The 26,692-nt window shown below is 44.3% G+C and overlaps 1 protein-coding gene across 6 annotated transcripts in view; it reads left to right on the top strand.

The window, feature by feature from the left end:
* MGAT5 (alpha-1,6-mannosylglycoprotein 6-beta-N-acetylglucosaminyltransferase) overlaps window positions 1-26,692 on the top strand; it is a 430,917-nt gene that overhangs the window by 64,824 nt on the left and 339,401 nt on the right. For all 6 annotated transcript variants that reach the window (XM_023543018.2, XM_023543017.2, XM_003405868.4 and 3 more), the window contains exon 2: window positions 9,693-9,742. The gene's annotated coding sequence lies outside the window, so the exon portion shown is untranslated. The remainder of the gene's footprint in view (window positions 1-9,692; window positions 9,743-26,692) is intronic.

Raw genomic sequence — 26,692 nt, 5'->3', positions numbered from 1 at the left:
TTCCTTTCATTTTAATTAAATTTAAATGGCCACATGTGGCAAGTGGCTACATTTTGGAGAGCACCACTCTCGACAATGTTAAGAGATAACTGGTTGTTGCATTTAGTAGTAGGATTACAAACAGGTCCTTGGTAAACCCAAAATCCGGTTGCTGTCAAGTTGACTTCGACTTCATAGCAACCCTTTGGACAGAGCAGAATTGCCCCGTAGGGTTTCCAAGGAGCAGCTGGTGGATTTGAACTGCCGACCTTTTGGTTAGTAGTCAAATGCTTAACCACTGTGCCACCAGGGCCCCGGGTCCTTAATAGGCAGACTTATTTGTGAGGGGAGATATGAGGCACAGGGTATACAAGTGGACATTGGTAATTCAATTAAAAAAAAAAAAAAAGGGTTGCTGTCAAGTTGATTTCCAAACAAGGTGACCTTCTAATCCTATGTGTTTTAGAGTAGAACTGTGCTACATAGGATTTTCAATGACTGATTTTTAGGAAGTAGATTGCCAGACCTTTCTTCTGAGGTGCCTCTGGGTGGATTTGAGCTGCTGGTCTTTCGGATAGCAGCAGAGCACATTGACTGCACCACCCAGGGACTCCTAGTAAATTTTTGTTATTGTTGTTAGGTGCCCTTGAGTTGGTTCTGACTCATTGTAATCCTATATGCAACAGAACAAAACACTGCCTGGTCCCGTGCCATCCTCACAGTTGTTGTTCCTCTTGAGCCCATTGTTGCAGCCACTGTGTCATTCCATCTGGTTGAGGGTCTTCCTGATTTGGCTTACCCTCTTCTTTACCAAGCATGATGTCCTTTTCCAGGGGCTGATCTCTCCTGATAACATGTCCAAAGTATGGGAGACATAGTCTCGCCATCGTCTCTTCTAAAGAGCGTTCTGGCTGTACTTCTTCCGAGACATGTTTGTTCTTTTGGCAATCCGTAGTATATTCAGTATCCTTCACCAACACCATAATTCGAAGGCACCAGTTCTTCTCTGGTCTTCCTTATTCATTGTCCAGCTTTCACATGCAGATGAGACGATTGAAAACACCATGACTTGGGTCAGGCGCACCTTGGTCTTCCAGGTAACATCTTTGCTGTTTAACACGTTAAGGAGGACTTGGCAGCAGATTTGCCCAGTGCTGCTTCCATGGGTGTTGGTTGTGGATCCAAGTAAAATGAAACCCTCGACAACTTCAATCCTAATGAATTAGTAGGTAGTGAATGTTGGGATTAAGAGAAGATTTGGGTGAGTTGCAGCTGGAATGGGCAGAGAAGTTTGGTAGAGGAAGATGGCATGCCTGAAGCGTCTTCATATCTTCTGGGGTAACATCTAGGCAGCTGTAGATGTTCTGTTATTTGTGCACATAGGAAAGCAGTGTGGTATGGACAATTAGACTTGAGAGCCTTGCAGATATTTGTGAACATGGCGATAAGATACTGAGCTTTGTGAGCCTCAGTTTCTTCATCTGTGGAATGGACATAACATAGGGCTGCTGTTATGTTAAGGAGCTCTGGTGGTGCCATGGTTAAGCACTCAGCTGCTAACCAGAAGATTAGAGATCGGAACCCACCAGTGGCTCCTCGGGCGTAAAGACCTAGTGATCTGCTCTTGTAAAAATTATAGTCTAGACAACTCTATGGGGGCAGTTCCACTCTTATCGTATAGGGTCACTGTGAGTTGGAATCAACTCGATGCACACAGCAATAACAACAACAACAACCTTGTTGTGTTAGGAGTCTCTGGGTGGCTCACATGGTTTAGTGCTTGACTATTAGCCGAAACGTGATTTGAACCCACCCAAAGGCACCTCAGAAGACAGGCCTGTTGATGTGCTTCTGAAAGGTCACAGCCCTGAAAACTCTATGGAACAGTTATGTTCTGTGCACATGGGGTCTCCATAAGTTGGCGTCTACTTGATGGCAACTACCAACAATGTTAAAGAACAACATTGTTATATTAGGAGTCACTGGGTGGTACAAATGTTTAGGCATTGCTACTGACTGAAATGTTGGCTTTTCAAATCTACCCAGTAGCACCTTGGAAAAAAGGCCTGGAGATCCACTTCCAAAAAGTCATAGCCATTGAAAACCCTGTGGATGCAGTTCTACTCTGCAACACCTGGGTTGCTACAAGTCAGAATCTGCGTGACAGCAGCTGGTTTTTGAATCATGAAGTTAGATAACTTATACAGTGTATACAGATAGCTAACAGCGTCTTAGTTCATAGGTTCTCAATCAGTGCAGGCCTTATTGTTGGGAGTAGGGTTAACATGTGTACACAAAGGCCCCTGATTGTCCAAAACTGCGTGAGGAGACTAGATTCACGGGCCTTTCTTTCGTAACCTCTCTTGAGGGAGTCCTGCCCCTTCACACATTGAGGTGATCCTGAGATGATCAAAGGGAAAGAGTTGAGAGAAGATAAAAAAAAAGGTGTAAAGAGACTAAATAATACACAGAGGAACCCTTGGGAAACTAAGACTTGGTAACGTGACAAGTAAGTTCAGTTCTTTAGTCAAAGGAAAGGGCACAAGTTTATCAATGCTGATTGCAATCTTGAGAATACCCGCTTTCAGCTTTCATTCTCCTCCCCTCCTGGAAGAGTATTGGATGGAGTTTACAGCTTAAACACACTCAGGCTCCTGAACTCTTATTACACGGCACTTCAGACACCTCCCAGAACCCATTCCATTATCATTTTCCTTATCTGGGTTCTCTGTTTACTTGAACATTTGAGGTTGATTTAGTATCTTACAAGAACCTTTCTTATCCACCGTAAGTGTGAAATTAATCAAAAAAGGAAAGGACATGGGTAATATGTTGGTATTCACAATTCGTCAGAAGACCTCACAGCAGATGTGAAATTAACTTCTCTGAATTTATCCGCACCTCAACGAATTAAAGTTATAGGACAGATTTTATTTATCATTTAGGAAGTGGTCCTTCCTGCTTCCTGCTTTGGTAATAGGGTAAGTTAGATGATGGGTGGGGCCGGGTGATAAGACCGTTCAGTAGTGTGAGGCCACCTGAGGACCAATAGAAACCATTATGCTGACAATTTTTGTTTTTGTTTTTGTTTTTCATTTCTCACTTAGATAAATGAGAAAAGCCAGATGGGTTGATGCGTAATTGTTTCTTGTCAATTGAAAATGGTTTCCCCCAGCACTTACAGTTTTGATCTCTATTTAGAATAAACTAAATTTGATCCCGGGTTCTGTGTTTCCTTGTTGTGACATGTGGTCAGATCAGTTTCAAAGGCTACATTATTATGGACCCATTATGGAAAAGAATGGAGGGTTATGATTATAACTCTCCATTTCAGCTTTTACCGAGGTTGATAAAGGACCGGCTTTTGTGACTGACTCGTTCCTGTAATTACATCAGAAATAACCGGCAGCAGTCACCTTCCATTAGGGGTGGGAGAGAAGGAGCTTTCCTATTTAAGTGATCACATAAGGTGTGGAATGAATCATAGTCAGCCTCGTCCTGAGGAATTAAAAATAGGAAGGAACAGCTGACATCATACTATAACGGAAAAATGCCAGGTAGTTTTTTAAGGGAGTGAGCTCTCTGAAGTAATGTCCCAGCCCACATGTTAATAGGCTGTTGGCAGTGGTCCTCAAACTTCAGCCTTTGTCCTTATCACTGGGGGACTTATTGAAACAGATCTCAGGCCCCATCAGGTGTGTGGGGACAGTGGGGTGGGGTTCTGAGATTTTGCATATTTCTAACTTTCCAGATGTTGACATGCTGGTCCAGAAACTACCTTTGAGAACCTTGGGCTACTGGCAAGAAATGGGTGTCACTTGTGGATTGTCTCCCAAGCAGACTTTTTACAATGAATTCCCTAAAACCAGTTGCCATCTAGTCGACTCTGATTTACAGCGACCCCCCGTGTGTCAGAGTAGGGCTGTGTTCCATAGGGTTTTCAGTGGCTGAGTTTTTGGAATGGATCGCTAGGCACTTCTCCTGAGATGCCTCTGGGTAGACTAGAACCTCCTCCAGCCTTTTGGTTAGCCCCTGGGACCACCCAGGGACACCTGTTAAAATAATTTTGATAAAAATACAGAATTTTATTTGTGTGGTATGCAGGTTTTGTAAAAGGAATCTGTCTTTTGTGGTACTGTCACTGAAAATTAAAAGTGGCTGCAAACCTAGATAAGTGGCCTCCAGCCCTGGTTTCTCCATGTCTTGATAAAATCTTGGATATATATATTGACTAAAAAATATCGTCCCTATGATCCAAGTTAGTGATAAATTTCAGAAGTGGAAAGGTTTGAGTCTATTTTTTCTCATTTGTAAATCAGACGTGCTTCATCCGGGCATCAAGTGTAGGAGAACAGTCATTTTAACTAAGAGTATTCCAGGTCCCAAGCCGCTAAATCGTCCTTGTTGTCACACCTGCCTGACAAAATAGCTTGTCAGCAACGTGAAAGCGCAGCGCGCATCAAGCGCCACCAGCTGGTTTGGCTCCAGCTTCCGACTGGTTCTAGACCTCCCCTTTTATTGGCTTATGATTTATTTTCCTGTTACTGCAACAGCAACCATAGTAACAATAACTAACGTTGATAGAGGAGCCCTGGTGGTGTAGTGGTTAAGTGCTCAGCTGCTAACCGAAAGGTCAGCAGTTCAAATCCACCAGCTGCTCCTTGGAAACCCTATGGGGGCAGTTCTACCCTGTCCTCTAGCGTCACTGTGAGTCGGAACTGAAACAACAACATTGATAAAGGGCTCGCTGTGCCTCTCTGATGCCATGAGATGTGCTTTCCTGATGTTGACCCGCAATTCCCCACCACCGCTCACGAGGTGAGGCACTTTGACGACTTCCGTTTTACACCTGAGGAGATGGAGATTTGGAGAATCCCTTCTTTGCAGCGGCACTTTTTGAGGGCTGAAACCCTGCATTTGAGCCAAGGCAGCGCGACCTAGTTGGGGGAAGATTTAGACATGATTATGTTTTGGGCAACTTTCACTAGAGGCTTGTCGAGAAGCTTTATTGAAATGGAAAGATGCTAGAAAGTTTTAAAGTGTGATAAAACCAAACATATTTCAGGTTCACATTGTGTAACTTCTGGTGTCAAGGACCGCTCCAGATCTTTGTAACTGGGCAAAATTTCACTGTGGGGGAAGTTAACTGAGAGCTAACGTCCCCCACGTGGGACCAGAGTCACATGAAGCCAGTATTCTAAGTGTAGGAGCCTTTTCCTATGTGACTATCTGATGCTTGCTAAGGTATGGTCATTATTTGTTTACAGTGTGTATGACTAGGTAGTCTTACTGCTTGAAATCTTTCCTCTAGACTTGAGGGTAATATTTTAGGTAGAACTGTTTTTGTTGTCAGCTGCTATCAAGTCAGCGCCTGGCTTGTAGTGACCCCCAGCACAACAGAATGAAACTGTGTGGTCCTGCGCTATCCCCATGTTGGTTGTGAATCCAGCCGTTGTGATCCACAGGGTTTTCATTGGCTGATTTTTGGAAGTAGATTGCCAGGCCTTTCTTCCTTGTTCATCTTAGTCTGGAGGCTCCACTGAAGCCTGTTCATCATCATCACAACATGCAGGCTTCCACTGACAATGGATGGTGGCTGCCTATGAGGTGCACTGGCAGGTGATTGAACCCAGGTCTCCTGCGTGGAAAGCGAGAATTTTGCCACTGAGCCACCACTGCCCTGTGAGCCATCCTGTTGCTGAAAAACCCATTGCTGTCCAGTTGATTCCGACTCATAGTGACTCTATTAGAGTGCTCAGACTACCTAAAGGAATTAGCATATGGAACAGCTTTGGTGTTCTCAATTAGCCACCTTTGTCTGGGGCTGTGGAAAAGGAAAGAGGGAAAGACTGCTTTGAGTTTCGTCCATGGTTGTATGTAGCATGCGGGATTCTGAAATTTTCTGTGGAGAGACATGTTGCCCACAGGGAATAAGAGGACGAAAAGTTTTGAGTGTAAAAATTCAAAAGGGATCAACTGACAGGTTCCAGTATTGAAGAGCATCAGGGTCTAGGTAAATGTGAGACCCACGGGTCTGGAACTGGCCACCCTTGTCCCTACATCATCAGATCGCAAGTGGGTACCATGCAAGTGGTCTTCCCGCGTGCATTGGTTCATCATGGCTTACCTTTCGAGATGCTTTAAATGGGAGGGCAAGAAACACCAATGTAGAACCCTATTAAAATGCTGTCCTGGAGTGCAGAGCTTGTCAAGGATGATATTTTGTTTGCAAGCCATTTAAAATATCTTTTATCGAAAATATAAATGAAAGAGATAAATGTTGGTTGAAAACAGAATTCCAGTTTTTTCCTGGCTACTCTCGCTGTCCCCTCTGATTGCTACCTTATTCCTCCTCCTAGGTCGAATTGCATTTCCATGATCTCTATGCACAAATGCTTTCACAGGTTGTTGTTGTTGATGTTAGGTGCTGTTGAGTCGGCTCTGACAGCCATCCTGGGTATCACAGAATCACATACTGCCTGGTCCTGTGCCATCCTTACAGTCATTGTTGTGTTTGAGCCCATTGTTGCAGCCATTGTGTCAGTCCATCTTGTTGAAGGTCTTCCTCTTTTCCACTGACCTCTACTTTACCAAGCATGATGTCTGTCTTAGACATCTAGTGCTGCCATAATAGAAATAACCACAAGTGGATGGCTTTAACAAAGAGAAATTTATTTCCTCACAGTAAGGTAGATTAAAAGTCCAAATTCAAGGCGTCAGCTCCAGGGAAAGGCTTTTTCTTTCTGTCGGCTCTGGAGGAAGGTCCTTGTCCTCAATCTTCCCCAGGTCAAGGAGCTTCTCAGGCGCAGGGACCCCAGGTCCAAAGGACGCACTCTGCTCCTGGTGCTGCTTTCTTGGCAGTATGAGATCCCCCACTCTCTGCTTACTTCCTTTTCCTTTTATTTCTTGATAAAAGGCAGGCTACACCCCAAGGAAACTCCTTTTACTTTGGATCAGGGAGGTGACCTGAGCAAGGGTGGTGTTACAATCCCACCTTAATCCTCTTAACATAAAATTACAATCACAAAATGGCGGACAACCACACAAGACTGGGAATCATGGCCTAATCAAGTTGATACACACGTTTTTGGGGGGACATAATTCAAACCATGACAATGCCCTCCAGGGACTGATCCCTCCTGACAACATGTCCAAAGTATGTAAGACCCAATCTCACCTTCCTTGCTTCACAGGTTAGGTATAATTAAGAATGGAGGAAAATCAAAACATAAACTTAGGACGAGTTTGAGGAAGTTTTATAAATCCCCAGGAAAGATGCTTTTGGGCAAAAACTTGGTGAAAATTAGGAAGGAAAAGGACCTTCTTCAGCATTTTCTTTATCAGTAGACATAGCTAGAAAAGGCTGTAAATTTTTATTAGTGCTAGGCTATATACTTGACTCTGCAGGAAATACTTAAGATGAGTTGAACATTAAAACTTGGCTGAGGATAAAGGTGGTTTCTCAGCTGCCATGAATTTGCTAATGTGTAGAACCAAGGGTACGCGACATTGCCTTTCATATAACTTAGGGAGTAGGTTTTCTGATCTCAGGATAAAATGAAGATTGGGTTCTTAACTGGTGTTGGTAGTATTAAAGGAAAAAAAAAAAAAAGATCCAGATTTGAAAGCATCAGGGAGGTAAAGGATAATGAACTTATTAAAGAATTTTTATGCATCATGAATATTCTTTGAACCTTGCAGTTTTACCCCTGGTATGATTCATAAGTGAACTACCACCCCTGCAATTGATGATCTCAGGTTTCATGTGGAGAACTTGCTGTATAATATACCAAATGAGATGTTTATGAAAACATGGAGAAAGTTGATGTTATTTAGCCTGTAGACATGAGTATTCATTCCGTTAGCCTACACTGCTGTATGAATGAGGTATTTTGATGATGACCAAGATGCACAGGATTGTTTTCTAGAAATAGGTCTTGATGGCTGGACTTACTGAAGTGTAACAACATTTTCATGATCTCAAAAATCCAGTTTCAAAACCCATTCTTTTGCCTCAGAGCTGTCGCAGACAGACCATCACTAGTTGCTGTTGAGTTGACTCCGGCTCATGGTGACCCCATGTGTGTCAAAGTAGAACTGTGCTCCATAGGGTTTTCATTGGCTGATTTTTTGGAAGTAGATTGCCAGGCCTTCCTTCTGAGATTCCTTTGGGTGAACTTGAACCTCCAACCCATCAGTTAGCAGCCGAGCCATTCACTGTTTATACTACCCTGAGACTCTGAGACAGAAGCTGATATAAAAAGGGGACCATGTGGATACTGCACTGATTGAGTTCCTTCCATCTTTTCATTCTTTAATTGTTGTCGTTAGGCGCTGTTGAGTCAATTTTTGACTCAGCAACCCCATGTGACAGAGTAGTATTGCCCTGTAGGGTTTTCTAGGCTGTAGTCTTTACGAGAGCAGATCGCCAGGTCTTTCTCCCCCAGAGGTGCTTGGTAGGTTTAAGCCACCAATCTTTTGGTTAACAGCCTGGTGCCTCTGATGCTTAAGTGTTGGGCCACCATGGCCTCTTATTCTTTGTTTAGTAAACATTTATTGAGCACAGACTATTTCCTGGTGATGGTGGCTTTGGAATGAGTGTAGATTGAGCCAGCTCTCCCAAGTTGTCCCTATGTATGACCCTCTGGTGTTACCCAAAGTGTGTTGACACAGACAAAAATGTTAATACTGTAGTTGTGTGCTACAGACCACATTAAGAGGGAATCGGCTTTGTTTGGATTAAAAATAAAGGAAATTCTCCTAAGACATCTTTTAGAAGAAAATGCTGTAACATACTCTTTCATCATTTCTTTAAGAATGAGGTAGACCAGTTGGTTAGTCTTAGGAACTTTGGCGGTCAGTCAACTTGAAAATGGGTCTGTGTGGCATGGTCTTTATTTTTTCTCTGCCTTCCTCCCTCCCTCCCTCCCTCCCTCCATATTGAGTTCCTTTTTCAGTTTCCTCTTCTCTGCTGGTACTTTCCCTGAATATCAGAAACACACCATACGTACCTGTTAAAGGACGCGCGACCCCCCTTTTTATTCTTTATCACGGAGTTCTATGGAGAGAACATACTAGCTGTATCAGAAGCACATAGTAGATATATTTCTGAACTGGCTTCTTACTGCTTTTTTGGAGGTTTTATTCTTCAAGGTGAAGAGGCTGTAAGTGATCTGTCGGATTTGAATGAACAGACTTGTAATTTGATTGGCTTTATCTCCTATGTGAATGCCGTTGCTTTTTTTTTTTTTCCTGTAATAGAGCTATTTTAAAAATGGTGTGTATGCTTGAGACTATGTGTATATATTGACAGAGTCTAGTCGAGACAGCATCAGTAAAAGCACTGGGTTAATGCCTCCTGAGACTTGGAACAAAGAGTTGTTTTGTTGCAGACGCTGCATCTTTGCCAGCTGTAGCCTTGCTCTTGCTGAACTAATAATGGATGGATTTGGATCCTAACAAGCAAGATAACGTAGTTTCTTAGATAAATGCCTCTGGGTGTTGAAGTGAGAGGGCCTCCCACCTAGCTATTTTTAGGTCTTTCTTTTTTTTTTTTTTTTTTGTAGACTATCTGAAAAGGCAGTTGGGTTCCCAAAAAAGAGAAGCAAAGTTTATAGAGGCTGTTTGTTAGCCTGTCTGTCAGCCTGTCTGTTTGCAATAAATCAAGTCTTTGAGGAGGAAACTTAAAAATGTCTTTGTCCTTATGATTTCAGGAGTGATTACTGTTCCAAAGTGGACATTGGAGGAGGACCCGTCTGGCCATGTGAGTACTACAGTAAGCAAATACTCACCCTGTCTAAGCACAGAGCCCTTGGGAGGGAGAGGGCCAGCTAGTGAGTCACGTGTTAGTGTTTGAAGACATCAAAATACAGACACGATGGCTTTCGCAAGCTGGAGGGGATACCTCTGACTTTCTGGCTAAGGTCTGTTGGAATTGATCTTTAGGGGTAACTGGACAAAAATGTTTTATCTATCTAGAACTAACAAAGTGTTGGGAGCAGAAGGCCATTCATTCATTCATTAGTTACCAATACATGTTTATTGAGCTTGACCTTGGCTGGTTATACTCACATAGAAGGGCTGAGGTCTCAGAGCGGCCCATCCACAACCTGACACATATAGGATCGTGTTGGTAGTACAGTAAAACCACCAAACTAGAGAGCTTGGCTCGTAAGGATTGCACAGACTCTGAACTGTGTCTCTGTGAAGGAACAAATGAAACTTTGGTTTGTTCATATTGCTCAAGAAGTACAATTTTCTAAGTCTCTAATTATAAGCGTATTCTATGGAGGAAGCAATTTGCTAAGTACTTCCTTGTTTTCAGCTGTCTGAACAGTGTCTAGGGCTTAAAGCCACTGCCCGCTCTGACCTTGAGAGTTACCTTGGTAAATCAGACTGCTAGCTTGAAGGAGAACATTTGAATTTCACAGGCTGATAAGATTTGGGTGTCAAGATTATGGGGCCCACAGAATGAAACATTGTCTCTTCTTACCTTTGTTTCTTTTTATGTACGTGGGTCTTTGAACAGACTTCGTATTTAACAGCATCTCGGGGAAAAAACACACCAGCAACCACAAGCCGACGAATGACTGATGTAAATAAAGGCATTAATGTTAGCGCTGGAAAAATCACGTGGCCCTGTGACTCTCATCTGAGGCTTCTCTTTAACTGTCACCCTCAGAGTTCGTCCTGCTGAGAGAAGTCAGAAAAACAGGAAGTGTGTCCTTTGGACCCTCAAAGGGATTTTGAATCTCTCAGATGTGGGACGTTGTTTAAGATGCCACAAGCATATTTAATCCATCCCTCCGGCCTCCCACCCCATGCACACACCCCACACACTACTTAATGAGAACGAACTTCATTCTGTCTTACACGGTCTTTTCCTCTGAAACTGGCTTAGTGCTGACAGATAGGGAAATCGGCTCACTGCTTTCTCACGGTTGCCAGGCATGGTGGCTGGAGGTGGCAGGCTGGCATTGGGGACACTTGGAGCTGTGTCTGCAGCCCTTGCCACCCAACTGCCATGGCTTCTGCTCCAGGGAGGGCGAGTGCCATTCTGCCTTTACTGAGCTGCGGTTTTTATGGCAGTATCTACTTCCCTCCTGTTTTCAGCTCTGCACTGTGCGGGTTTGACAGCTTCACAGGGCGGGCAGGCAGACGTGTTGGCGTCATATGGGACTCCAGGGCTCTGTCTGTCTGCCACGAAATATGTTGTCACTTTTCCCCTTGAGCACGCCATACCTAGCTGCCTTTGGAGAGGCCTCTTGGCTCCTTTAGGAATAACTGCCGAAAGAGCAGCTGTCTGTCAGCCTCCTCCAGAGCCGTCGACTCGGGCTCTTTTCAACCTGTGCTTGGAGGAGTTCCCAAAGCAGCAGACTTCGTTGTCATTGGCATTTATAACTTGAAAGCCGCATCACAGATGCCTTTACGTTTCTTGTAATCCTTTAAATAGCCTTCAGGAGATAAAGCACATGGTCTCTACACCTTTTGGCAACCCGTGCTTCAAGTGTGAAATAGTCGGCTTCCTGAAAGTGGAGAGATGGCCCATCATTCTTTCCCCGCCATGTTGTAAAATCATTTTCCTTCTGATTTAGGTAGAAGGAAGTTGTCCTGGCTTTATGCTTAGGTTTATAACCAAAGCATCAGTTTAGATAAGGGAAATTATTAGCTTCTAAGACTAAATGACCCTTTGTCAGCTGCCAAAGAGCCTGTGATAAGAAAGGTTATTATGGGGAAATTGATGTCAGGAAATGTTTCTCAGATGAGTGAATAGATCCTGTACCTGGTTTTTTGCACCCTAATTTCTCAAAGAACCAGCTTCTAAGCTTTATTTCTTGAGACATGACTGGAGGAGAAAGACGCAGTGTTCCTGGTGAAATCAGTAGAGCTTATGAACGAATACTGCCAAAGAAAGCAGAGAAAGGCAGAAGGGAATATGAATGGGTTTTAGTTCCTTGTGGGTCTGTCTAGCCTGTTAACTCTTTGAGGGCTGGGACAGACCTTATTCCTCTCAATCCATCAGTGACCAGCACAGCCTGGCACAGGGCAGCACAATGAGCAGAATGGATGAGGGAAGAAATCTTATTTTTAGGTAGAAAAGTTTCATTTTCCTTGTAGCACAGACACTGAAATACATTCATCAACAAATCCAGAATATGGGAGTTAAAGTTTATGAAGCTTTCCTATAGATGTCAAAGGTGAGTAATCTGGAAAGAGGCATACCATGGGGCAAGAAGCCAGGACTTAAATGGCATGTCTTAGGTGCAATCAAAAGGAAACACCTTCATGACCTGTGCTCAGATTTCTTTCTATGGATCCTAGGACGTTAAAACCAATTGCCGTCAAATTTGGCCCTGACTCATGATGACCTCATATGAGTCAGAGTAGAACTGTGCTTCGTATGGCTTCAAGGCTATGACCTTTCAGAAGCAGATTGCCAGGCCTTTCTTCTGAGGTGCCTCTAGGTGGACTTGAACCTCCAACCTTTCAATTAGCAGCCATGTACACTAACCTTTTGCACACCCAGGGACTCCCTCAGGGTGTTAGTCATGTCTTATTAAATGTTAACACCTGATCTTGATGGTGCTGTGTGAAGCTAAGGGGGAAAGTCCTGTGCATGAACTTGTCTGGAGTGGGGCAAGGAACAGACCTCTTGAGCCAGCCTGATGGCGGCAACAGGCATTGGCAAGATTGTCAGCTGGAGAATGTCTGTCACCACTTCCTAGCTCTTTGCCTATGGTACACGTCAGTACCCAATCTCAGCCCTCCTCAGAGCCCAAGAAGTGCCTCGGAACCTGAAAGACTGTACTCTAGATAGTCACTACCCATCGGTAGTGTGGCATGGTAGGTTAAACTCTATTTCCTCCTGGCTCAAGTGAAAGGTAGACATCTAGGGGCAGAGATCAGGGCCACGGGCCCAGTCACACGGCTCCTCCCCAGGCCAAACGTGGAGGAGCCGAGCAGCTTTCTTCACAAGGAGTGCCAACTTTTGACTGTCTAATCAGAACTTCCAGCAGATGGCAAACCAGTAAAAACCAGCCAGTTGCCATTGAGTCCATTCTGAATCATGATAACTCCATGTATGTCAGAGTAGAACTGTGCTCCGTAGGGTTTTTAGTGGCTGATTTTTTTTTATTTCTAATCATACGTTACATGAAGGTTATAGAACAAACTAACTTCTCATTAAACGATCAGTACACACATTGTTTTGTGACATTGGTTACCAACCCCACAACATGTCGACGTTCTCCCCTTCTCTACCTTGGGTTCCCTGTTACCAGCTTTCCTGTCCCTTGCTGGCTTTTAGTCCTTGCCCTGGGCTGGTGTGCCCCTTTTAGTCTCATTTTGGTTTTTGGGCCTATCTAATCTTTGGCTGAAGGGTGAACTTCAGGAATGACTTCATTACTGAGCTAAAAGGGTATCTGGGGGCCATATGCTTGGGGTTTCTCCAGTCTCTGTCAGACCAGTAAGTCTGGTCTTTGATGGTACGTGGGCACCATCTGGTTGTGATGGACTCATTCTGGTGGAGGCTGTGGTAGTTGTGGTCCCCTAGTCCTCTGAACTAACCTTTCCCTTGTGTCTTTGGTTTTCTTCATTCTCCCTTGCTCCAGATGGGGTGAGACCAGTGAGTATCCTAGATGGCTGCTTACGAGCTTTTAAGACCCAGTTGCTACTCACCAAAGTAGAATGTAGAACATTTTCCTTATAAACTTATGCGAATTGAGCTAGATGTTCCCCGAGACTATGATCCCCACATATTGACTGATTTGTCTGAATTAGATCACCAGGCCTTTCTTCTGGGGTGCCTCTGGGTGGACTCGAACCTCTAACCTTTTGTTAGCAGCCAAGTGTGTTAACCATTTTCACCAATCAGTGATTCCAGTGCATGGCAAGAGGTTTCAGAATAGCATCACAACATTTATTCTCTGGCTTTACTTTAAAAAAAAAAAAATTTTTTTTTTTTGTTTTTGATTACTAAGTATTTCAAATATTCAGACAAATACAGAGGGTTAATGCAACAGTAACTCACCTACCTGCTACATAGATTCCGTGCCTTTCTGATCTCCCTGATAAACCTGTTAAAGCAGTTGCTGTCGAGTCAATCCCGTTCCATTCTGACTCATATTGACCGCAGAAACAGAGTAGAAGAGCCCCATAGGGTTTCCATGGAGCAGCTGGTAGATTTGAACTGCTGACCTTTTGGTTAGCAGTCAGGCTCTTAACCACTAGGTAGGCTGAGATCAAGTGTAATGTAGATCTCCCTGATAGCACATGTCTTATTAACTCTGAAATGACAGGCCTTTTGAACTTGGAATTGTAAAAAATGAGGTCTGCCTGGGACCTAGACTTAAACGGAAGCCCAGCCTACCTCCATTCTGAAGAAAGTTGGCTCTACCTAATTCTCTCCTTACCTGTGTTTTCATTTGTTCATTCTTTTGGGAGGGCTGCCGTTCTGTCATTGGCATCCGCTTTTCTCTTCAGCTATCTTCTTGGAGGTCTGTATCTATTTTCTATCTTTCTTTCTCTTGATTCCTTCCTCTGGCTAGTTCAGGCCTCTCTTGCAAGGGGCAATTCAGTCAGTCTTGCATGGCAGAGCTAATGCTATCTCCACATCCCATTCCTTTCCCATAATACTTCATCATACTTGATGCCTCAGATGGCTCACGGGTAAATAACCTCACGTTTTTCCCTGTATCAGGTATGGGATTTATGTATGTATGTCGGGCCTACCTGGAGCGGAGAGGCGAATAGCATTTTTCTTTTCCCTTTCAGGTTTAGAGTGATGGATAGGCAGCGTCTGTCTGGCAGACTGAAGCTCCCCTCTGGTTAATTAATGTGGGTAAAGCCCATTGACAGGTTTCCAGTCATTTCTCCGCTTGCTTTGGCCATTTTCTGGAAGCAGAGTCCTGTGCTATTTTAGCTCACAGCCACGTTGTTGTCGGCTGACTGATCATTTGCTTCTCTCTCCATTTTGGCGTGAGCCTCAGGACAGCTTACAGGAATCAGCACCCGCAGCTGACACACTGGAGGGCCTCCTGCAGGTTTAACACCACGCTTCTAGGGAGAGCGGTGCCACCTTGAAAGGAAGGCGAAAAGGAGGTGCTGAGCCGGAGGGTCTGACCAGAGCCCGAGTGAAGGTGCGGGAGAGGGATTAGTGAAGGGAGGGGTGGTGGCCTGGGGAATTTGGCTGAATAGCTTTGGGACACTGGTGGCTAGAGAAGCAGAATGGTTTTTAAAAATTTTTAACTATGTGGACTACTAGAATAAAAATAAATTACTAGCAAAATGAAACAATAAAAAAAGATGTATAAAATACAAGCCACCAATTTTATTATTAGATTCCAATATATAAATAACATTATCATGAATTTGCTATGTTGTAGTTGTTAGTTGCCATTGAGTTGGCTTTGATTTAGGGTGACATTATGTGTAACAGAATAAAACATTGCTCAGTCCTGTACTGTCTTCACAGTTTTTGGTATGCCTGAGTCCATTATTGTGGCCACTGTGTATTTTGAGTACCTTCCAACATAGGGGGCTCATCTTCCAGCACTATATTAGACAGTATTCTACTGTGACATAGAGTTTTCACTGGTTAAATTTTCAGACATAGATCTCCAGTCCTTTCTTCCTAGTCAGTCTTAGTCTGGACACTCTGTTGAATCCTGTCCATAGGTGAATCTGCTGGTATTGAAATACTAGTGGTGTAGCTTCCAGCATCAAGCCACCACAGTATAACAAACAGACAGGTGGGTGGTGGCAACCTGGTATAGAGGTTTCTAAAATACTTAGCCTCAGTATTTATCTCTTTACAAACCAGAAGCCAGCACTTTGTGGCCCAGCACTGGTAGGCAGGCCTGACTTTGAGTATCACTGACCTAGGGAACCTGGGGGTCGTAGCTTTGTTTCTGTCAACATGTGCTGAGAGGCTTAGAAGCCCCGACCTCTGTGGGCCTTGGTTTTTATACCAAAAAGTGACATGGTGGTTGGTTTGCACTGCCCTGTTCTCCCTGCCAGGAAGCATGGTACTGGGAATAGGTGCTTGATCCTGAGCCCTGAGCTCAGGTGGACCTGCTTTTAGGATTCTTTCTGGAAGGCAGTTTACTAGGGATTATCTTACACACCTGAACCCTCCCAGACACCTTGATGGATATCCTGGGTTAGTGACCTTTTGTAACACATGGACTCCTGTGTGTGTGTGTTTACGTGTGTGTGTAGGTATTTTACATCCAATATAAGTTTTATTTCTCACCCATAGTTCTGGGCTGGTAAACAGATCGGTTCAAGGAAAGGGAAATGCCCCACTTGAGAAGTGACCAAGGTTGAAGTTGTTAGTTGCTGTCGAGTTGGCTCTGACTCATGGTTGCCTTAGGTACAACAGAACAAAACGTTGCCCAGTCCCGAGCCATCTTCATGGTTATTGGCATGTTTGACTCAGTCATTGTGGCCGATGTGTCAGTCCATCTCACTGAGGGTTTCCTTTGCCATCTCTGGCCCTCCACTTTATCAAACATGATGCCCTTCTCCAGCAATTGGACCCTTCCTATAATGTGTCTAACTAACATAAGTGAGTTGAAGTCTTGGACAATATTCTCTTGGGGTTTCACTCTCTAATTTTCAGAATCACCAGACCTTTCTTCCTAGTCTCTCATAGCTTAGAAACTCTGCTGAAACCTATCCACCGTGGGTGACCCTGCTGGTATTTGGAATACTGGTAACATAACTTCCAGCATCATAGCAATGTGTGAGCCACCACAGTATGCCAGACTGGCAGATGGGTGGTGACAGGTTGAAGTAGACTCTGACTTTTTGAACACGGGGCCCCCAACATCCCCCTGGAATAATTTTCATTCTAGCCCAATGAAAAGGGAGACATGTGGAGGAGCCATCACTGGTGGTTTTTATGGCCGGGACTGGCAGTGTTTTAGCAGCACTTGCCACTCACACCTCATTTCCTAGGACTCTGTCACCTGGCCACACATAACTGGGAAATGTAGACTAGCTGTGTGTCCAGGAAAAAGAGAACCTGGATTTTGATGACTAGCCAACATTCCCCTCATCCTCCCAGGCCCCTCTTTCTCTGTTTGACTTATCAGAATTTGGTTCACTACTGCTTTTTTCCAAACGAACTCATACCTGTTACTGCCTAGTGTGATTAGTGTCAGGCATTAATTTTTTACCCACTAGGGTAAGAAACAGTGGACAGAAAAGAGTATGGAAGTTGCCCCGGAATTAGTGGACAGTGATTACACAGGCTGCAGGCAGCAGTCAGGAACGGCAGATGCTGACTAGTTACTTAGAGTAAATTGCCTCTGTGCTTTCGGCTGCATTTGGGGGGGAAAATTTTTTTTTTTTTTTTTAAATCAAGGTATTTATGAGTGTAATGCTTAGTCTTTAAAAAGTAAATAGCACTTACGTCGAAGGACACCAGTGCTGCCTTGGTGCGAGGGCAGCCAGTATTCCATGTTGCAAGGTTGCAGAGGTAATGTAATGTAACTTGGTAAAAAGCTGAAATAGCACTGATATCTTTATAAATTTTCTTTTACCCCCTTCTTCCAGCAGTGAATGAAAAAACAAAAACCAACCCATTAGAGGCCTGAGAGTGAGAAAGCGAAGCGAGATCGTGGGAGGCGGTGGTGGTGGAGAGGTTTTTGGCAGGAGAGTTTTAGGGAGTCGTATCCTTCCAGAGGAAACCCTGGTGGCATGGTGGTTAAGAGCTACGGCTGCTAACCAAAAGGTTGGCAGTTCGAATCTACTAGGCGCTCCTTGGAAACCGTATGGGGCCTTCTACTCTGTCCTGTAGGGTTGCCATGAGTTGGAATCGACTCAATGGCAATGGGTTTGGTTTGGCTTTTGGTCCTTCCAGAAGAGCAGCCCTTGTGGTGCAGTGGTTAAGTGCTTAGCTACTAACTGAAAGGTCAGCATTTTGAACCACCGGCTGCTCCATGGCAGAAAGATGTGACAGCCTGTTTCCTTAAAGATTTACAGCCTTGGAAACCCTATGGGGTGGTTCTACTCTGCCCTGCAGGGTCGCTATGAGTCAGAATTTGACGCAAAGGCAGTGGGTTTGGTTTCGTTTTTTGTTTGGTTCTTCCAGAAGGAGTACCTGGGAGGTGCAGATGATTAAGTACGTCACTACTAACCCAAAGGTTGGCGGTTAAAGTCCACCCAGAGGTACCTCAGAAAAAAGCCCTGACAATCTACCTCTGAAAATCAGCCATTGTAAACCCTGCGGAGCCCAGGTCTACTCTAACATGCATGGGGTCGCCGTTTTTCAGAGTTGACTTGACAGCAACTGGTTTGGTCCTTTTAGAGCTCGGGTGTTAGGGTTCAGTCAGGAAAACTGGACTAGGCATTTCAAACAGAGAACCTAATATAGGAAACTGGGTTCATGGGCGATGGAAGAGCTGAGATGTCAAACAAGGTGTGTTGTGGAAACCCAGATGCGTAGCTGCAGGGCTGGAGGGGAGATGGGAGTTGGTGGTGGTATCAGCAGTGAAGCTGGGGCCCTCAGAAGACAGCTGCGTCCTTGGAGGAAATACCCCTGGCAGAGAGGGAGGGAGACCCTGGCTTCTTCCCCACTTTTGCACTCCCAGCTTCTGCTGGTGCCTCCCATAGGTCAGCCTACAATGAGGCCAGTTGGCAAGGGAGTTTGGGAGATGTAGTTCCCTGTGATCTATTGCAGAGGGCAGGAGGGCAGAGAATGGACCCCTAAGCAAAAGGGCAGATGTCGGCTCTGGGAGTGTAACCTCTTGGTGAAAAGGAAGGCAGTAAGTAGAGTGAGCGATTGCTTTGGGAAAGAAACTCCATGAGTTTCCATTCTTTTTTTGTTTTTTGTGTTTTAGTGAGCGTTTACGGCTCAAGTTAGTTTCTCATACAAAAGTTTATACACACATTGTTATGTGACCTTAGTTGCTCTCCCTATAATGTGATAGCACACTCCTCCTTTCCACCCAGGATTTCCCGTGTCCATTCAACCAGCACCTATTCCTTTCTGCCACGAGTTTCCATTCCTGATCCCCTTCCCTCATGCCATTTCCCTCCTCTGTGCTTGTCTGGTACCACCGATGTCCTCTTTCCATATTCCTGTTATGCTTTTTACACTGTGTGATTTTTACGTAGATATTTGACTTCTCAGTAATAGCTAACATTTGTTGAGTGCTCACTATTTGCTAGGAAGGCAGTGTTCTCAGCTCTTTACCTGTGTTCATTCATTTAATCATCAAAGCTGCCCTGTGAGGCAGGCACTATTATTATCCCAGTTTATAGGAAAAGATGCTGAGGCATATAGAAGTTAAGGAGCTTGCTCAAGGGCACCCAGCAGTATTCAAAGCCGGGCAGTCTGGCTCTCTGGCCTTTGCCCTTCACTGCTATGCTCTCCTAGCTTTTCTGCTTCGTATTCTTTTCCACCCTTCTAAATTTACTGTTGATGCTGCTGAAACCCTAGGGCTCTTTTCAATAATATAACTGTTCGTAAAGCCAGCAGTTCTCTCTGGTTGAGAATCACAATATGTATAATTTTGCAGTAAAGGTAATGATATTTGACATTTGTATAAAAACTGCCACGTGTTTCTTATAACTTAGCTCACATGGTAACGTGAAACGTATTACATCTCGGGAGGTTGTGATTTGGTCAAGGTCAGAGGGTTAGACCACCAGATATCTGTCAGTGTGTTGTACTGTGTTCGCTTGCATGTTGCTATGATGCTGGAAGCTATGGTATTTCGAATACCAGCAGGGTCACCCATGGCGGACAGGGTGCAGTGAAACTTCCAGACTAAGACTAGGAAGAAAGGCCTGGCAATCTACTTCTGAAAATAACCAATGAAAATTCTCTGGATCACAATAGAACATTGTCCGATATAGTACTGGAAGGCGGGGCCCCTAGGTTGGAAGGCACTCAAAATACACAGTGGCTACAAAAATGGACTCAAGCATACCAGTGATGGTGGGGATGTCACAGGACTGTGCAATATTCTGCTGTGTTGTACTTGGAGTTGCCATGAGTCAGAGGTGACTTGATGGCAGCTAACAATAACAGAAACAACAAGAGGTTTAGAAAGTGGCAGAACAGAGACTCTAACCCAGGCCTATCATCTTCCAGTCCCTCACTCTTTTTGCAGTATTGAGGCTGGCTCTCCACTGGGCTCTCTGCAGACTGTTGTTGCACCTGCCACTACTGTTCTCATTTGCTGCTTCCTGTCTGGTTTGACCTAGAGAAAACACAGAGTAAAGATAGAATTGTATGTAAAATGAGAGACTGCAAGTGAGAGACAAGGAATATTTTACTTAGAATGACCATTTCCCTGTTTATAGACAATATTTCATGGGGTGGAATGACCTTATTGGAAAGGTGCTAAATTTTTTTTCTGTGTATTTGGGAAATTTTGAAAATAAGTAAGAAAAGGAAGGAAAAATAATTTGAGAGGGCGGCTGGCACTTTTCACAGTGATATACTCTCTTCCCTAACCATTCTTTTCTGCCTTGTTTCTTTCTCCAGCTTTCTTTATGGATTTAAATTTTTCTGTTTGAATAAGAGATAGACGCACATGTTAATAAATCAGCCAGGAGCCAGTTGCCATCGAGCTGATTCTGACTCACACAATCCCACAAGTGTCAGACTAGAACTGTGCTTAATAAGGTTTTCAGTGGCTGATTTTTTGGAAGTAAATCATCAGGGCTTTCTTCCAAGGTACCTCTGGGCAGACTTGAACCTCCAACCTTTGGGTTAGCAGCTGAGCACATTAACCATTGCACCACCTTAAACAAAAAAAACCCATCCTAGGACTCCTAATAATTCCAAGGGAACTGTAAACACTCCATCTTTTCAGAAGCAAGCGCTGTGCTCGATTTCTTGCGTTCTTTTCCAAAGGTGTTCTAAAGCCTCACCCCAGTGATTTTCACCTGGGGCAGTTTGTTCCTCAGGGGACATTTGGTAAGATCTGGAAACCTTTTTGGTAGTCACATCTTGTGTTGGGGGTGAGGGAGTATGTTACTGGTATCTAGTGGGCAGAGGCCAAACCTCCTACATGGTACAAGACAGCTCGCCACATCAAAGAATTCTCTAGCCCAGATAGCCAATACTACCAAGGTTGAGAAACCTTCCTTTACCCTCCATATAAGCTGAAGGGCTGTCTCAGTGCCTGAACTTTGCCGTTTATTTTGTGTCTTCAGAAGATTTTTGTTTGCCTGGTTCCTTTGCCGCTGTTTGTGTTGCAGCTGCCTCCCAAGGGTGGGTTAGTGGCAGCGGTCCTGTCCAGGTGCAGCTAAAACAGGGCGTGTTGTTTGTAGTGACTAAAAACAATAAAACTGACTTTAGCCAGTCTTCTTTTTATCATCACAGTGGGCGGGCAACTCTTAACAATGCCAGTAATAAAATATTTCCTGGAGAAAAAAGAGCTTTTGTTGATCAAAGTTCTAAAATAATTGGTACTGTATGGAGTTTTAATAATATATTTGAACTCCAGATTAGCACACTTTTTTATTACTTATCCTTTAATAAACATTCTGTTCTACATGGGAATTACTTCAGAGAACTCCCAGTTATATGGCTGGCCCCTGACGCGTGTGGACTCAGCTACGAGCGTCACTTCGAGAAGAAGTTCCTTACAGTTCAGAATTGTTTGTCTTTAGGCACCATTGCTGTCTCTGTCCCCTGTGGTACAACATGTTCCTGTGTTTAAACAGAGACCCGCGATAAACGATGTAGCACAGTTTAAGATGAAGAAACAACCTGAGTTACTTCAGTTCTTTCATACTGTGTGACCCACTGGCGTTTTTGTTTGCGTTTAAAACTTGCAACAGTGGAAGAGTGAGAACTGTAAGATGTCGTGTTTGTCAGTGCAATTTTTAGTGCATCGGTGAGCTGCTTTACTGTATTTGAATAACTTTAAAATTGACATTGATTCTTTTTAAATAAAACCAAACAAACAAATCCTGTTGCTGTTGAGTTGATTCCAACTCACAGCAATGCCATAGCACAGGGTAGAACTGCCCTGTAGGGTTTCCAAGGAATGCCTGGTGGATTTGAACTGCCAACCTTTTGGTCAGCAGCGAATAGTTTTTTAAAACTAAAGAACAATTCAAGAAAATGATTGTTGATTATGGCATGATTATCCCTGGAAATGATTTTGTCATATAGAGGAGGGGATGTTAAATAGTGACCCGTTCTTGGCATCACACACACTGTTAGAACGGCTGAAACAAATGAGTGGAAGAGAATGAAAGCAGGCCCAGTTTGGGCCTGTTGCTCTCTCATTTCAGTCCACGTGAAACTGTTGCTCTGGCACGTGCCCTTTAGACTCGAAGTTCTTGGCCTTTGAGAGAGTGGTCACATTTTTTCTTCCCTTCAGCTTTTAAAAATGTTTATGGATTTAGGCACACAGAACAGTACACAAGTTCTAAGTGTACCTGTTGCCATTGAGTTGATTCTGACTCATAGCAATCGTATAGGACAGAGTAGAACTGCCCATAGGGTTTCCAAGGAGTGGCTGGTGGATTCCAACTGCTGACCTTTTGGTTAGCAGCTGAGCTCTCAACCACTGTGCCACCAGGGCTCCATTTTGTAAGTGTACAACTTGATGAAATTTGTCACAAGCTGAAGACACCTGTGTAACCAGTACCCAGTTCAAGAAACAAAACATTTGTAGTACCCGGAAGGTCCCTGGGTAGTGCACTCAGTTTGCCATCGGCTGCTCAACTTGAAGGTTAGTGGCTTGAACTCGCCCAGCAGTGCTGCAGAAGAAAGCAGCAGTTCTGCTCTGCAACACATGGGGGTCCCCATTAGTCAAAAATCAACTTGATGGCAACAGGTTGGTTTTGTGGATAGTACTCGGCAGCTCCCCTGTACTCTCCTTCCAGTCAGCATCATACCGTCCCCATCTCTAGAGTAACCACGACCCTGACTTCTTACAGCACACCCAAGTTTCGCCTGTTTCTGTATGTTACATAAAGAATTATGCAGTACATAAAGAGAAGACTAATTTTTAAGCCATGTCTTGATGTTGATTCTGACTGGAGACCTTTGAAATATTATAAAGTGTGCCAGTTAGACATCATGGCAACTTTCAGTGGTGGATTAACAAAACTTCTCCGTCTCATGCGTGGCTACACTAATAATGGAAACATTGGTCTTCAAGGTAGTAAAATTCATTATGCTTGTTTCTGTAATAAAGGAAACATCCGGCGTAATTATGGTGTCACTTTTTGGGCTTTAGAATTTTATCTGGAAGGCAGATCATTGTATAGAAATTAAATTGGAGTTTGCGTGTTGAAGCAATTAAGTTCATTTGAAGCTAGAGTAGCTTATAGGTGTAAAAGGTGGTCAATAAGCTGGATACACCATATAAAAAAAAAAAGGAGCTTATAATTGGTTTTGGGCTGGAAGCCATTGCATTGCAGCACAATGTCATTACATCGTGTATTATATTCAGAATACTATTTTCTGAGTAGTAAGCACGTCTTGTCTATAGGGATTGAATGGTTGTTTAATGGTTGAAGTTTGGATCACAGGCATCTGAAATTGCCCTTCACATGATGGGGAAATTCAGTAGTTAGTTTGAAGGCCCTTGGGAATGTTGGGACTGTTAAATTAACTTAAAACAATTATTTTTAAAAGCAGCTTTTTTCTGCGGCCATCAGGCCTGGTGAGAATATGTACTCTCAGTCCTTTGTGGAGCTGTCAGAGGCTGGCTCCTTCATGGTGCACCAAGGAGGCCCAGTTTGGAGCGTGATGCGGCTTCCCCCCTAGGTGTGGTGTGCACAGCCGGCCTCACGGAACGGGGAGAGCATCGGCCATCAGGCTTCTCTTGGTTGCAGCAGACATGAAGACGAACCGTTCTACCAAAATTGCTGTGTCAGGGATATTTGTCCCTGGGAAGCTATTCTTTGCTCACTTAGTTTTTCTGTTAAAGGCATTATCTTCTTTCTGCTCCCTTCCATGGTTTCTTAGCCTTCTTTTTGAATGAAAACAGGGAAGACTCTTATATGCTTTATTCTTTGAAATTTATTTGTACCCAATTGCTCAATCTTCCTTTTTTTTTTTTTTTTTGCATTTTCATCCCTCTTGGCTCCTAACTAAGATCACTGGGTGTCACAAATGGTTTGTGCTGGACTATTAACCTAAAGATTGGGGGCTCAAGCCCATCCAGTGGTTCCAGAGAAGAAAAGCCTGTGATCTGCTTTCATAAAAGATTATAGCCAAGAAAACCCTGTGGAGCAGTTCTGCTCTATAACAGATGGGGTCGTCATGAGTTGGAATTGACTCTATGGCAACACGTTTTGGTTTTGGCTCCTAACTGATGAAGGAGGGGCTCTCCTTGGACATAAAAGTGGTCGAGGAAATTATATCTGAGATGGGAATGGGATCATGTCACGCCAGGAACTGAAGGTCTTCAAAGTCACTCATTGATAAAGCAGGGCCCTAATCCTGGTTGGCATCGAGGCCCCGGTTAACTTTTTTTGTCTCCCAGACTGGCCTGCCTCCCTTGTGTCCCAGGCATACAGGGGACAGTGCTCTTGAGTGTTCACTGGTGCTTCTGCATCACATGTGCCCTGTTCTCCCTTCCGGGGATGCCCTACTCCTCCATTTTCTTTTCATCCTTCAAGATGCATTCCGATTCCTCCCTTTGATGCCTTCCTTGATCATCCCGGATTGGATGTGAGGCGTTTCTTCTGTGTCTTGGAATAACCAAGCCCATTGCTGTCGAGTCGATTCTGACTCATAGCGACCCCATAAGACAGACTAGAACTGCCTCATAGAGTTTCCAAGGCTGCAAATCTTTATGGAAGCAGACTGCCACATCTCTCTCCCCCAGAGAGGCAGGCAGGCTTGAACTGCTGACCTTTCGGTTAGCAGCCAAGTGCTTAACCACTGTGACGCCAGGGCTCCGTGTCTTGGAATTCCATGTGCGTGTCATGCCCTGTTGTACTGGTGTACTGCTGTGTGCTCTGCATCCCAAACAGTGCCTGGCACGTAGTAGGTGCTCAGGAAAGTCCATGCTGAATCAATGGATGGATTCCCCTTTAAATTATAATTATCCACTGATATGTCTGTTTCTCCCACAGTTGGAGGGCAGGGATCATGCCTATTCACTGTCCCGTGCAGACATATGTCAACATATGTCTGGTTGGGGAGCAGGCGGGGCTGGCCTGGGGGGAGAGCATTTTTGAGGCAAGGGAGGGTTTTCTTTGCCAGCGGTCGTTTGTGTTAAGTCTTTAATGTATGGACAGAACCTCATCCTGCAGCCTTCTGGCCAGGGGTGAGGGCATCCCAGGATGTCACGGGATCAAAATTAGACCCTTTAAGTCCCCCACCCCTCGCCCTGTTTTCCAAATGGAACGCCTCTGTGAGTGTGAAAGTGTTGTTCGTGTCTCAGGGAAAATGCTTCACGTTGATGTTGATTATGTTGCTGATTGCTGATGCAGGGAAACATCAGTAAAAAACAAAACCTAAAAAAGTGGGCTATGTAAAAAAAAAAAAAAATGTAAAGGCGATATTAACTATCATCCTCTAAGGGAACTAATTGCCATTTTTACGTGATTGCTGTGTAGTCCGATAAAGACTCCATGTGTTGCATATCTGATTTCATTTCTGCAGTAATTTTGCTATGAATGCTTACCTGGCTTTCGGTACCCAGCCCCTCGGATCATATAGCAGTGTTTCTTTCAGTTCCCAGGAAAATAAATTAGGTAACAGGGTAACACTTTCCCAATTATGAATCGTTCTTTCTCTAACCTACTCAGATCTTTGGCACAATCACTTATCTGCCAGTGGGTGGCCAAGGGAGTAACCAAGGAAAAAACAAATTCTGTAGGAAAGGGGAGAGATATGAATTTTTAAAAATGTTTTCTGCGTCCTTTAGAGACACAGAGGCCTGCGCCCATACCTGCTGCAGTTTCCTCCCAGCCCCGTTGTTCCCAGTTCAGATGATGGGATTCCATGTTACCAGGATTCCTTGGTGTTCTGCTGAGAGCCCGTGATGGTTGGGCTTCTGCTTTGTTCATGCCTTTGAGGACCCCTGGATCAAGAGCAGAAGTCCCTGGGTGGTGTAGATGGTTAACATGCTCGGCTGCTAACTGAAAGATTGGCGGTTGGAGCCTACCTAGAGGTACCTGGTGATCTACTGGTGAAAAAATGAACCACTAAAAATCCCACGGAGCACTGTTCTACTCAGACACACATGGAGTCTCCATGAGTAGGAACAGACTTGATGACAACTGGCATTTCTGTACCCAGCACCGTTCTAGTTACTGGGAGGGAATACAGAGGTGAATAAAGATGGACATAGGGGAGAAATGAGCAAGTCATATGTTAGGTGGAGTTAAGGGCTGTGAAGACAAATCAGATAGGGCTAAGGATAGAGAGTAGTGCTCTGGGTGCCATTTTAGAATGGCTGGTCAGGAGGCTGCTTGAGGGAGTGACGTTTGAGTGGAGACTTGAATGGTGGCAGAGATCCAAGGCAGTGTCCAGAGGGAGAAGAGTTCTGGGAAGAGGAGGAGAGGGCGGAACGTGTGGAGGCTCTGAGGCAGCAACAAACTGGACCAAGCTCAGAAACCCTGTGGGATGTGAAGAAGAGCAGGGAGATGAAGTTGGGGAGCAAGGTGTGCCAGAACTTGGGGAGCCTTGCTGAGCGTGGTGCCGAGTTTGGGTTTTATTCTCATTGTGGTAGAAGTGCTTGGAGGGTTTTGAGCAGGAGGGTGAGCTGACCTGATT

Source organism: Loxodonta africana, chromosome 6, assembly GCF_030014295.1.
Source record: "Loxodonta africana isolate mLoxAfr1 chromosome 6, mLoxAfr1.hap2, whole genome shotgun sequence".
Taxonomy (NCBI): Eukaryota; Metazoa; Chordata; class Mammalia; order Proboscidea; family Elephantidae; genus Loxodonta; species Loxodonta africana.
Note: the sequence above shows the minus strand (reverse complement) of the source record. Positions and strands in the feature narration are given on the sequence as shown.